General features: G+C 40.9%; 1 protein-coding gene across 6 annotated transcripts in view; it reads left to right on the forward strand.

The window, feature by feature from the left end:
* The window catches only part of LOC108706615 (sorbin and SH3 domain-containing protein 2), a 163,783-nt gene that overhangs the window by 15,767 nt on the left and 134,335 nt on the right, over positions 1-13,681 (forward strand). For all 6 annotated transcript variants that reach the window (XM_041579508.1, XM_041579506.1, XM_041579503.1 and 3 more), the window contains exon 2: positions 11,280-11,395. The gene's annotated coding sequence lies outside the window, so the exon portion shown is untranslated. The remainder of the gene's footprint in view (positions 1-11,279; positions 11,396-13,681) is intronic.

Here is a 13,681-nt window from a genome sequence, read left to right on the forward strand (position 1 = left end):
TGCTCCTCTCTCCACCCCTTTCCACCCCTCCATGCAGTAATCTGAGACAAGAGCTATGAGTGAGCAAGGAGAGACTCAGGCAGGAAGTGATCTCACACCAAGCTAATATGGCAGCTGCTATCCTAAACAAACAGAGAGTGTTCCTAGAAGTGTTACTCAGGTATGGTAAAGCATTCTGCAGAATAAATATAGTGTTATAGCTTGCACTATTGTGGTTAATCTATTAGCAATATACTGCTTCAGTAGCTTTCCTTCTCCTTTAAACCTTCTTATGGTCAGTGCTAGAACTAGCCATTCGATTAGTCTGGAATCAGGTAAAAAGCAAAGAAGATTCCCTACCAAAGGAGGTTAGGGCTAAAGACTCTCAAAGTTGCACACCCAATAGGCAATATAGATGCACACATAGGGGCAAATTCACTAAAGCGCGAAACGGCTAACGCTAGCGCAAATTCGACAGTGTGACGTCATTTTGTTACTTCATGATTTACTAACGGGTGCTGGCATTAATTCGCTAACGAAGTGGACCTACTCTAGCGCTACTTCGCACCCTTACGCCAGGCAAAGTTGCGCAATGGCGAAGGGACGTACGCTAATACACTAACTTGCGGATTTTACTGAACGTTACCTCTTGCGCCAGACTTGCCTTCGCCACCTCAGACCAGATGAAGTGCAATAGAGTAGATAGGGCTTGCTTCAAAAAAAGTTTACATTTTTTCTAAGTCCCAAAAAACGTTGGTGTCTTTTACTTTTTTAAGGATGATAGGCTGAAAAGGTTGTAAATGTTTTTGGGGGTACCCTCCTTCCCCCCTACATTTCCTAACACATGGCACCTAAACTATACAGTGGGCACATGTATAGGGCAAAATAACAACTCTATTTTATTTTATAAAGCTTTCCCAGGCTTGAGTAGTGTAATGTATTTGCTGCAGCATATACATCCATTGTACTTTAACTTGGCGCCATATGCAAATTAGGCATCACTATCGTAACTTCGCTTTGCTTGACGAATTAACGCTAGCGCAACTTCGCTACCTTTCGCCTCCCTGAGCGCAACTTCGGATTTTAGTGAATTAGTGGCGCCCTGGCGAAAATCTTATTTCTTATTTTCTTATTTTCATCTGAACAGGGCCAGGCCACACCGCACAGGCGCCCAAGGCAAGCCGGCGGATGCGGCGCCGGCTTAGCGCGAGTGCGCATGCGAAAGGTGGCGTGCGCATGTGCAAATAAGACTGTGGTTTTTACTTCTTTTTGCGCTCCTGTGCATCCGCGAATTGGCGTTCCTGCGCACGTGCGAATTGGCGCAAGCCTGCAGTCGCGGGCATGCGCAGTAGCACAAAAAGAAGTAGAAACCACAGAGAGTTGGGCACAGAGGGGACCAGAAGGGAGGTAGGCGACAGAGGAGGTAAGTGCCTGGCGCCCCCCCCAGCTTTGCGCCCTAGGCACATGCCTACTCTACCTACCCCTTGGCCCGGCCCTGCATCTGAAATAAAGTCAGATGATTTTTTTAATCCCAAAAGTAACTCATTTAAAGGGGCAGTATACCCCCTTATACATGGGTGCAATGAATATGGCTTGTGCCATTTATTTTAATCATGAAAAATGTGTAGTTTGTATTCAGTAAACTTTACACTACTAGTTATCTATAATGTGTTCCCTCCTGACATTGTCTTCTCTCCATAATGGGAAGAAGATATCGGTACACAAGGCATTCAAGTTGCACGGAGCACCCTGAAAATGCACAACTGCAGACGACAAATCTCTCGAAAATGCCTCTCCATTGGAAATAACGGAAATAGCCGGCAGCTCCGACTTCACGATATGTAGGTTTTACGGCTGGTGATTTCAGGCATTTTCAGGAGATTTTTGCCTGCAGTTGCACATAAATAATCGCGGGTGACAAATCTCCTCGTTGGCTACTGCCCTTACAGTAACTAGTCCTGTTTCTGACTAACAGTTCTGACTGGGCCTTGTTGATCCTAGGTACATCTAGCTAGGTTAGCAGAGGAAGGCCAAAGAAAGGGAGAACTCCCCTTTTCACTATGATATAGATTATATTAAAGTGTGACAGGAAGATGTCATAGCATGCTAATAACCATTAATATGTGCATGCTAATTAGAGAAATAAGATACACGGGCTTCTGCCCAGTAAGAATGGAAACTAACGAGAAGGGATTTAAGGCCATAAAGGCTATTAACCCTATGGGGTATATACTTCTATATTTACTTACAGATAATCATATAGAATAAGATTCTTATCCTCAGAATCTTTTAATTCAATATCAGACATGTATATTGAAATCAGGGCCTTTTGGTGGCCAAAATATGTTGTGTCATTTAACAGACACTGTATAATGCAAGTCTTTGCTTTTTACTGTATATAACATTGTTGGCACATCGTGGTCATAAGGAAATTGTAGATCTCAATAATTATTGAACTAGCAAGTTATCTGGAACCTATGTGAAAGAAAAGTGATCTGTGTTCTCTTTAAAAAAAACCGACATAACAACAAATGAAAATTACAGGCTGCAGACTTGAAGAATGCATGAGCTGCAGGGCTTTAAGCTGTGAAAAAGCACCCAGTTCAATACAATATAACCTTAATAAAGTGGAGCCATCAATAACATAAAAAAATTACATTTAGTAGATGTTTACAAATTATTTGAGAAAAGTGGTTTTATTATTTTTCCTTTCATTTAATTGTTATATTAATATATACAGGTATGGGACCTGTTATCCAGAATGCTCGGGACCTGAGGTTTTCCAGATAACGGATCTTTCCAAAATTTGGATCTTCATACTTTAAGTCTACTAGAAAACCATGTAAACATTAAAAGAGAATTCAACCCGTAGTTTAAAAAAACCCTCCCCCCACCCTAGGTAGACCCACCTCTCTCCTCCCCCCAGCCTACCTGCCCCCTGGGCAAATGCCCCTAATTTCTTACTCACCCCTTGTGCAGATTCTGGCCTTAGAGTTCACAGCAGCCATCTTCTTTCTTCGTTCTTTTTCGGAATTTTCGGAGCATGCGCAGTTGGAGTAAATTCAGGTCCCGAACCACTGCGCATGCGCCGAAAGTCACAAAAATTTCCGAACTCCAACTGTGCATGCGCCGAAAATACTGTCAATGCACGAAGATTACCGGAGAAGAAGAAGGTCGCTGCCCTGAACTCTGAGGCCTGAATCTGCACAGAGACGTGAGTAAAAAATTAGGGGCATTTGCCCGGGGGGCAGGTAGGCTCCACTAAATAAACCCAATAGGCTGCATTTGCTTCTAATAAAGATTAATTAAATTTTAGCTGGGATCAAGTACAAGGTACTGTTTTATTATAACAGAGAAAAACAATATAATTCTTAAAAATGTGGATTATTCGGATAAAATTGAGTCTATGGGATATGTCCTTTCTGTAATTCACAACTTTCAGGATAACAGGTTTCTGGATAACGGATCCTATACCTGTACATAGTATACTAGTTTGATTGCCCATCCTAAAATGTTTTTCCAAGTATCTCATGTTGCCAATGTTGGCTAATAAATGCTTCACTTTTTGAGTATGTGGAGTAAATGATTTTTAAAAAACAAATTTCAAAAAGTGAAGTTTTATTTGAGTTCTGTGAGTGTGTGATAGAGAGCGTCCTTTCTAATTATTGGAATTGATTTCTCCACCTAATATTTATTTTCCTACTATTATATTTCGGAATCAGCCAGACTCAAAGTGTGTGTTCTTTACAGCCAAAAAACAGGTAGGTTGACCAACTCATGAATAAGCTGTTAACTATATGAACCAGGAGAAAGATAGAACAGGCCAGGGCCTAAAATTAACTTCTACTTGCTGCAATAGTATCCGATAAGCTAAAAATATTAATATTTATTTGTGAGATGATAACTTTTGATCTAATAAAATATAAGAATGCGGCCCTTATAGATAATCGGTATCAAAAAACAACTGTGGATGTTTCAAATTGGAATGAAGTTTTTCTACTAGGCAAATCTGAACTCTGTTTCCTTAGTATTATTATGCTAACAGGAAATTCTTAAATTGTTCAATTATCTAAATTACTGAACTACCATCAAACCAAAATGATGTGTGTGTGTGTGTTGTCATGTATATACCAGACATAGATATTTGGCTCACTGTTTCAAGTTTCACATAGCTGACATTTCTGCAAAATTAACCAAGTCAATTATTAAATTAGTTAGATATTAAGAAGCAGTCACGTTTTATATGTAAACAAAACTTTTGACATTTGGTAAAGCAAGCAGAACCACTAGTGATTTCTGTTGTAAATGAAGGCTCTAAGTACAATTTACTAACATTTCACCTTGAAATTAATTGAACTACATTTTATATATGAAAAAAGATGGTTAAATGTACTGCATAGATATTTGTATAATTTGGAAAATTTCTGATGTCGCATCACCAACTAGCAGTTAGATAGGTTATATAGAGACTTAAGGGTGAACTTGATGGATGTGTATCTTTTTTCTAACCTAACTTGCTATTATTATTATTATTATTAACATGTATTTATATAGCGCCAACATATTGCGTAGCACTGTAAAGTAAATGTGATTATACAACTAAATCACATGAATTATATACATAGAACATATGGAGTTACATACATCACAATCAATACTGGTACAAAAATGTGAGGAAGACCCTATGCATAGGCATACATTCTAAAGGGAAGGGAGTAATACAGGTGTGGGAGGGGCAAAATCAAATTAAGCGGGTGAGAAATGTGGTACTGTATGTGGTGTTGCGTTTGGTAGTTAAGCAGAGTGAGGGTAGGCTTCTCAAAAGAAGTGCGTTTTAAGAGATTTCTTGAAAGCAGAAAGGTTGGGAGAAAGTCAGACAGACCCTGGGAGAGAGTTGCAGAGGAGGGGTGCAGCCCTCGCAAAGTCTTGAATGCGAGCATGGAGCGTAGTAAGCGGTTGGGTGAGTATATAGAGATGGGTTCAGAGATGTAGGGTGGGGCAGAGTTATGAAGTGCTTTGAAAGTCAGTGTCATTAATTTTAATTTGAATTTGATTCTGAAAGGTAACGGAAGCCAGTGCAGGGATTGACAGAATGGCGAGGCAGAGGAGGAGCGGTTGCTGAGGTGTATGAGCCGCGCAGCAATGTTCATTATGGACTGGAGAGGTGACAGTTTCTGGAGGGGAAGGTCAATTAAAAGACAGTTACAGTAGTCTAGACGTGATATGATGAGAGAGTGAATAAGAATTTTGGCAGCATCTTGGTTGATAAATGATCGTATTTTGGATATGTTCCTTAGGTGGAAGTGACATGATTTAATAAGTGACTGGATATGAGGAGTGAATGACAGGGCAGAATCTAGGATAACCCCAAGGCACCGGACCTGGGGAGAGGGGGTGATAGTGGAATTGTTAACTATGATGGATACTTCTGGGATGTTACTGGTGTTAGTTGAAGGAAAGAGAACCATTTCAGTTTTAGAGAGGTTTGTTTAATTTAAGGTAGCGTTGCGACATCTACGTAGAGATAGCGGACAGGCAGGTGGAGACGCGAGTTAGGAGTTCTGGGTTGAGATCAGGAGATGAGAGATAGATCTGAGTATCGTCAGCATAGAGGTGGTAGTGGAAACCATAGGAGTTGATTAATTTGCCGAGGGAGGAAGTATAGAGGGAGAATAGTAATGGTCCCAGGACAGAGCCTTGAGGAACTCCATGCTACGGTACTATGTTACCAATATCTTGGAAATTTTTCTCAATAACCACCTATTTTCAGGACTGTTAGGACCAGGTCACTACAATGCACCAGATTTCAGGGTGTTGCTAAATTTTCTTTGTGAATAAAAAAGAGACAGTCATTCAGATTGAAAAAAGACATAAATGCAAAAAGTTAATCCTTCACTTTCTCAGTACTGTACTTATGGAGTAGTTCCTCTTTCACCCAGGAGAAAAGGCCCACTTACTAGTGCCCCCTTAAAGGAGAACTAAAGCTTATCTAAAGTACTGTAGAAATGTTGTACATTATCTTTTAGGCTTTAATATCAGCCCAAGGCAACCACAACCCTTTAGCAGTAAAGATCTGCGTCTCCAAATATGCCCCAGTAGCTCCCCATCTTCTTTTCTGCTGATTTACTGCACATGCTCTGTGCTGTTCTCACTTACTGAGCTTAGGGACTGATGCACTATATACAGAATATAAATGTCACAATATAAGGCTGATTCATACTTAATAGAGACAATTACTGCATGGCGGCACAGAAACCAGTGCAACTAGAATCAGAATTTAATAATCAGCCATTTAGCGTAAGATTTTATTATAGGCCAACCTCATTTTCTGCTTCATAATTTGCAACAATCCCTAATCTTAGCTTCTCAACAGCTGCTCAGAGCCCACTGAGCATGTGAGTGTTGCAGAATCTTTCCAAGATGGGGACCGCCTGTAAAAAGTTTGAAGTCCTGGATTATTGCTGCTACTGAGATGCTGAAAATTTAGGCTGGTACAATAAGTTAAGTATGTAATATATGGCATTTTTTTAAACATACAAATTTTTGAACTTTAAAGGAGAAACAAACCCCTTATTAAAAAAAACCCTACCCCCCTACCCCACATAGACCCCCCCAGGCCCGGACTGGCAATCTGTGGGTTCTGGCAAATGCCAGAGGGGCTGCTGTATGGCTCCATAGAAAGTTACCATATAGTGGGCTGGTAGGGGTCTGTTTGGGCTGGTAGGAGGCTGTTTGGGCCTCTATGTACTTGGAATGACAGGGCCTATATTGACTCCCAGTCCAGGCCTGGACCCCCCTACCTCCTCACCCCCAGCCTAGCTGCTACTCCGGGCAAATGCCCCTAACTTTTTACTTACCCCTCTGTGCAGATTCAGGGATCGGAGTTCACGGCAGCCATCTTCTGGGTCTTCATGTCTTCTTCCAGTGTCTTTCTGTCCATTCCGGCACATGCACAGCAAACTGGGAAATTGCTCCTCCTGCGCATGCAGCGCTCCGCCAGTCTCATTCTCAGATTACCAAAGATGCGGAAGATGGCTGCCATGAACTCCAATCCCTGAATCTGCACAGAGAATTATACCCCCCAATAGGAAAAGCCCCTACCTCCTAACCTAGACAGTCCCCTCCAGCTGCTGGGGAACTAAATCTCCCAGTACAACACGTTTACTCATTTTTTGGGGTGCTGGAAGTAATAGAATGTCCAGTAGAAAATATATATTTAGTTTCATTAACACGATTATTTTCTTACCTATAAACAATAAAATAAATGGATTTCCAGATGATACAACACAAACCTAGTAATGTGTATTACAAACATGTGTAAGGGTAAACCAATTATAACAAAAATTATAAATATAAAAAATTATAAATATATTTATCTTGCAATGCAATTATCTTGCAAGGTTTAAATAAATAAAATGATAAACTTTATTTTAAGAGACTCTATTCTTCAGTTTTATATAAAATAAACACATTGCCTATTTCCACCAAAGGTCATATTTTACTATATTTGATTGAAAGGTAAAAGAATATTTTCATCATGTGACCTCATCGGGCCTGATTTCTAATGACAGGTAGTTAGAGCTTCCAGTTACCATTGTCGGCAAGACAAAAAATTTAGATACAAAGTGGAAACAGTCTTGTGTCATTAGTAATAGGAGCCTCAGTGTTTTGGCATATTCAAAACATGCAGAATCGACCACACAAAGCCAAGAATGGCCGACAAAAGCAAAACAAAACAAGGAGCTGCCAGTTGCTGCAAACACTTCCTCAAGAATGTAAAGTATGATATTTCCCAATAAAGCAGGCTAGCACAATTAACTGGGAACGTTAAACAATTCCGTGCAAAGAAGAATAGGTTTTGAAACACAATTGTGAGCAAACCACAACATACAGTAAAGGACTCCCAGGACTTAATACATTAGTAAAATCCAAAATAAAAAGAAGCCAATTAATAGGTCTTGCCTATTAGTTTCTATTACAAACGTCCTAAAATTATTTCTAGGCAAGGGTAAATTTGACCCGTTTTGTTTCGCCAAAAATTCGCCACTGCTATGGGCGTCATTTCAGTGGCGAAACAAAATGAAAAAATTCACCCATCCCTAATTATTTCTTATTTTTCTAACAAAGGGAAGTAAATATATGTTTTAATTTCATTTTAAAAGAGCAGATCTGGGTTTGATATGGACACACGCATGCTGGGCTACATCAGGCTGATCTGATTGATGACCCTGGGGATTATACAGTGGGGCCTACAGAAACCTGACAAAATATTGACATTCATAAATTTGGGCATTCAAAAAGGTGACTAAAGCTTACTACCTTGACACAATATTGGAATTCAAGATGGTTTCCACGTAATTTGAGTTGGAGCAACATATTAATTAAGCCCCAACCTTTACACCATTCCAGAACCATTACAACCTCCTTGGTTAGTCCTTTGCTATCATGCATATTTGTTAACCAGTTCCATGTAAGTACTTAAATAAAGCTCAAGTACAAACTTATCCTATGGAAAGTTAACCACTTTTGCTAAAACTCTTTAGTAGAATGTGAAGTCATTAGAGAAGTGGTTTCATATTATACTGAAGAGATTTAACTAATTGTACTTGTGTAATACATACATGTTCTTTCCACTTCATCGTGTGTGTTTCCTTTGTGTTTTGTTATCCTGTATTTTCTTTCACAAAAAGACGGATTAAGAGAACAAGCCTGCAGAAACATGCTTTGTATTTCATCTTCTTAATCTGATTTGCATATCTGCATTACTTTTCTGTGCTGTTGAGCCCAAATATTTGGCATTCTTTGCTAGCAGGACCTGTCGTATTTTACATGCACACACCAAGAGCATAAATAGGAAGATTTTTTAAATCAGGTCGGTGAGTTTTGCTGTAACAATGAAGGGAAAGGGCCACTTGCATAATTTAACCTGGTAATGGCACTTTGCCATATCTGTCCCCCTGCACTTGTCTAACATGAAAAGAACAGCAATAACATTTTAGGCAGTGCTTTACAGAGACTGTTTAACCATTGAATACCTACTAGTGATGGGCGAATTTCTCCCGTTTCGCTTCACTGAAAAATTTGCGAATTTCCAGCGAAATTCGTGAAACGGCGAAAAATTACCGAAATGCGAATTTTGATGCCAGCGTCCAAATATTTTTGATGCTGGCGACAATTCCGACACCCGTGACAATTCTGACGCAACGACAATTCTGACGCCCATTAAAGTCAACCAGCGTCGGAATTGTCGCCAGCGTCAGAAATGCACGAATTTTTGCGGCAATTTAGCGAAACACCGAAATTTGCCACGAATTCGCACCTGGTGAATAAATTCGCGCATCACTAATTCCTACCCCAGTAGAGTTTACAATCTAATGTCCCTACCATAAACAAACAGATATAATATGATCAATCTAAGCAGGTGTCAAGTAGTGTCCAGTATGAGTATGAGTCTGGACTGTAGCAGAAGATTAGGACACATATAGGAGAGACAATGCCACCATACTAAGAGGCAATAAAGCTAGTCTCTGTGCCCACATGCCACTTTCTCGTTTATTTTTTGGCTATAAACTTCTGTACCACAGTCCATTATTATTTGTAGAGGTCACACTTAAAACTAGAGTAAAAGCTAACCCTGTGCTGAAAGATATACTTGCCTGGCCAGATTGCCAAATGAGAATGTATTAGAATAATAATAATAAGACTAAAAAAAGTCTTCCCAAGTGGTGCTTCATATAAGGCTAATCTGGTCATTAGACCCTTGGGATAATGGAAAGATCAAATGACCTATGGGGAGTCACCAGCTGTGGACTGTATTCGTGGCTCAGTGCAGTCCTTGGCCATTGGGAAGATTTTCTGCATGTCCCTTTCATTGTCTGAAGTGGTGCTATTCAGAATCAGTTGGGGGGGTATTGTTTTTGGCCAATATAGATCCAGTATTTTGCTTAATGAAGAATTTACTTACTCGTGAGGCAACTACAGGGCAACTTTGGAAAACGAATGCTCCGAGTGCCATACCACCGGAGATTTACATTCTAGCCGGCGGGAGGCAGTTCAGAAGATTAGTCACCCCGAAGAAGATTAGATTTGTTGCCGAGCAACTAATCTCCCCGAATCTGAGCGTGTGCCCTGACCCTAACACTGACAAAAATGGTCAAGCAACATCTGCTTGTTTGAGGAGGTCGTGAAAAGTGGCGCACATGCTGGGCCAAATGATCAGATCCATTGTCAAACTGGGGTTCTCCTCCACAGGACCTGATGCTGCAACCCTCCTCCCCACCACACATAATTTTAACTTCTCCCTTGCAGAGGTTGGAGGGACATACATAGTTTCTGACAGGTAGCAGGTTTGGGTCAGCAAGACCCACACTATTTGAGCCTGATCAGATCATGCAGTGACTGAATTAATGCATTGATGGAGTCCTTGCCTGACAAGAATTGGCAAATTAAACAGGTCCATGTATCACAATTTTTGTCAGTGCACTTTCAGCTAATGGTTGGTGCTGTTGAGTTGGGTAACTAGATATTACTGGGTCATATAGCAAATTATTCTACAGGCCCCCCAAAACGTCTAGCGGTTGACCTGTTTTACCAGTATTTATTGAAATTGTATGTGAATTAGCGTCTCATGGGGCCCCTATATCTCCTGGGCCCCCTACAGCTGCAGGGTCTGCTTCCTCTGTAGTTACACCCCCTAATTGTACTTTAGCATCAGCAACAGGCTATTGGCTTGTTAACACTAATATAAATCTTAGCTGTCCCCATCCTTCCTTTGCTATAACTGCTCTGCAACATTCACCTTCCCAAAACTCCACTGCTACTAGAGGTGCTGCCATACTGCCTGCCCAGTCAAGACTGCAGTACCCCAGGCCTTTGGGAAACAAAAAAGCAACTAATAATCACAGGCTACCCAGGTACAAATTGTACTAATTTTATTCTTGGTACCTGGAGGTGCCCTGTGATCATAATGAATCTGCTTGTGCAGATGGGGGTTCCCAGATTACTCCCCAACATATTTAGATTTAGAGGTGGGTGTGTGTTGTGTGAATGGAAGCAGGAGAGTTATGTGGCTAAATAGCTGTGTATGACGTAGCACAGTGCTCTCCATGGCACACACAAGGTGACACATCCCTCTGCAGGATAGGTAGCCCCCTAGAGAGCACTGACTGAAGGGAGGTCCCAGGCTGAGGCAGACAAGTCCGGCGTCTTCTGCTGGAAATAGCTCACATACTTGCTGCACAGTAGCAGCTGCAATTCCTCCTCTAACGCTGCCCTTGTGTCTCTTTCTTCCTGCTCAACAGCCGCTTGGATTTGCCCAAGAGCGAAACTCACAGAGCTGACTGAATCCTTGTGCCCAGGAGCAGGGATCCCCCCTACCTGCGCTGCACTCGCCCTGAGCACTCAAAGCACCTGCTCGGTAAGTGGCCAAATCCAAATGCTCTTTGGGGGGGAGATTTATCCATTCACATGTTTCTTTATCCCTCTTGTGCAGAGAAGCAGATGCCAATGTGGGTTATTTATTGCTGCAGCGTGTCTGTGTTTGTGTTTGCCAAGTGCTGCTTAGTGCTATGCCCCTGCACCATGAATGTTTGTGTTGTTCAGAAATACCCAAATGATGTGTCACATTTCTTTTGGCTCTGTAGCTGTGGATAAACTACAATTCCCAGCACCTTCAGCTGCCATTGCACTTCAACTCCCAGCAGCTTAATTTGCTGCTGAGCTACCAGGATCTCTAGCGGCTGCACAGCTCCAAATTACCAGTTCTCCCAGCTGTTGTTGGTCCACTGCTGGGAGTTCCAGTTTAACAGCAGCTGGAGGGTGGCAGGTTTGACAGCAGTCTTATTTTAAAACCATTTTTAGGCAGGTTGTTTTTTAGGCTTTGCTTTTACCAATAGGTGTGTGGTTACCTGTCTTCTTGTTTCAGGTTTAACGACCTGTTATTTAATATACATAATGCATTGTCTGTCTGTCATTCCTATGCCCTGTGTGTCATTCCTTACAGATAATAATAGAAAAGCCTTTCCATGTTGAAACCACCCAAAATAGCATAATTTCCTTTGCCAGTGCTCAGAGCAGTGTTTGTGTATGTCCAGAGTAAGATCTGACATCCAAAGGGAATATACACATAGCACACATGGTTATACAAAGATTTCAGCGTGGTGATAACCAGAAGCATGGGCTTAGGCATTTGGGTTGCATTACCAAAGCAGAGGCTGGGACCCTCCAGCTGTTGTTGGATTACTAACTGAAGGAGTACAGGTTGGAAATGCAAGGGCACAGCATAATTCCAGTTGGTTTATCAGTATTGTGACTAAAACGAAGTGCTTTAAATCCTTCCTTGTTGATTTTAGTGGCAATCATCTATGCCTACAGGTGCACTAGCAAGTCATAGGACTGAGTGCCATAGCTCAATAAGTATAGCTTTCAAAATGCCTTAGGACCTAAATTTAAGACAAAGTGGAATTATCATTTATGGGTTTGTGTAATAAAAAAGTTTCAAAGTTGAAACCAGTAACCCATAGCAACCAATCTGCACATAGCCTTTTCTTTTCACCTGCTTGTAGTCGAGTGTTCACTTGGTAGGATTGGGTTACTAGACAATGCAAAGATAGCAGCTTTTATTCCATGACTTCAATGGGGTCTTACCGGGGGATAATTATTTACCTGGCTGTCTTCGCATCCGACAGTCATGTTGTGTCAGATGCACGCAGCGACAAGTTCCGACATTTATATTACTAGCATTTCAATTACAATGTCATAGTCCTGCTATATGTTATATATTGTTTTACCTTTTGGTCCTGCAAGTGGTACCCTAGTAACCAGATAATGGTCAAAATTTAACTATGGAAATCGACATAAAAAAAAGTTCAACACATGTAAATCCTACATAAAAACTGCAGACAACTGAACATGGTTTTAGACCAATGTCAATGTCTAGACCATACTAAAAATAGTCAATATTAAGGGGTACCTTTAAATTTTTAGGGAAATTAATTTATAATCATAAGCAGGTCATTGCTACTTTCACACAAGTCCCATCAGTCTTCCTTAAATACCATACGCAGTGCATGGTAATACCTAGTATCACTAAACACTTGAGCTATCAGAGGCACATGTAGCATTACGCTCTGAAGTCCTTTCTTAAGGTGGCCATAGACATAACAATTACGATCTTTCTTGGAAAAGATCTTTCCAAGAAAGATCATTTGTTTCAATACACAAGTGTAGTGCTGAATTGTCAGATATACAGGTGGAAACAATAGAATTGTACCTGTATCGGACGATTCAGCACTAACAATGGGCGATGTTTGGGTGCCTTCAAAGGCACCCGATCAAAAATTTCCGTTCAGCCCGATCGACGAGCCGACTGACATCCAAATCTTCTGCCGATATCGGTCGTCTCTTTTCCCACCATACACGCACCGAATATCAATGTGTTTGGTATGATATTATCTGTGCGTCTTTGGCCACCTTAAAGACAGGAGACACCAGGGGGCACATTTACTAAGGGTCGAAGTGAATTCGAAGTGATTTTTTGAATTCAAAAACTTCGAATTTCAAAGTAATTTTTGTGTACTTCGACCATCGAATAGGTAAAATTTGACTTCGACTTCGATTCGAAGTGAAAAATCTTTGACTATTCGACCATTCGAAAATTGAAGTACTGTCTCTTTAAAAAACTTTCGACTTCAACACTTCGCCA

This window comes from Xenopus laevis, chromosome 1S (assembly GCF_017654675.1).
Source record: "Xenopus laevis strain J_2021 chromosome 1S, Xenopus_laevis_v10.1, whole genome shotgun sequence".
NCBI lineage: Eukaryota > Metazoa > Chordata > Amphibia > Anura > Pipidae > Xenopus > Xenopus laevis.